Source organism: Sinocyclocheilus grahami, unplaced genomic scaffold, assembly GCF_001515645.1.
Source record: "Sinocyclocheilus grahami isolate Dianchi unplaced genomic scaffold, SAMN03320097.WGS_v1.1 scaffold48.1, whole genome shotgun sequence".
NCBI classification, from domain to species: Eukaryota; Metazoa; Chordata; class Actinopteri; order Cypriniformes; family Cyprinidae; genus Sinocyclocheilus; species Sinocyclocheilus grahami.
Genome location: NW_015505227.1, coordinates 2,459,391 through 2,459,922, shown reverse-complemented (window position 1 = coordinate 2,459,922; position 532 = coordinate 2,459,391).

The window sequence follows — 532 nt, the reverse complement described above, 5'->3', positions numbered from 1 at the left end:
AACGGCCCGGTGTCAATTATTCCTTACATATGTATGTGTGTGTATATATATATATATATATATATATATATATATATATATGAAGATTTCAGATGCAAATGCATAAGTGCCGTCTGAAATTTTCTTCTAAAAATATCATGTATATATAATAGCATATATATATAAAATGAGGGTACAATACTGCCCAGCAACGGCACATGCTAGGATGGAATGGAAATTAATTCAGTGAACTCTAGCTGAACTCCAAATGGGACGAGTTTTCTAATATAATTATTCACCACTTACGTACGTTGTTTCTGAGAATACCAAGTCGTTCAGCATCACATCATCCTGGCTCTCCACCATTAGTCCAAATGTTCGGGCCAATAAATTATTATTCATGACCAAATTATCAATTGCCCAGTTTCTGCGCTTTTTCAACGCTAACATATTCCAAACATGCCTTTAAAATCAATATTTAATTTATAAAATAAAAATGAAAGCCAAAGATGTAATCCCAATGTTTCAATCTTTTCGCCTTGTGAATAGTAGC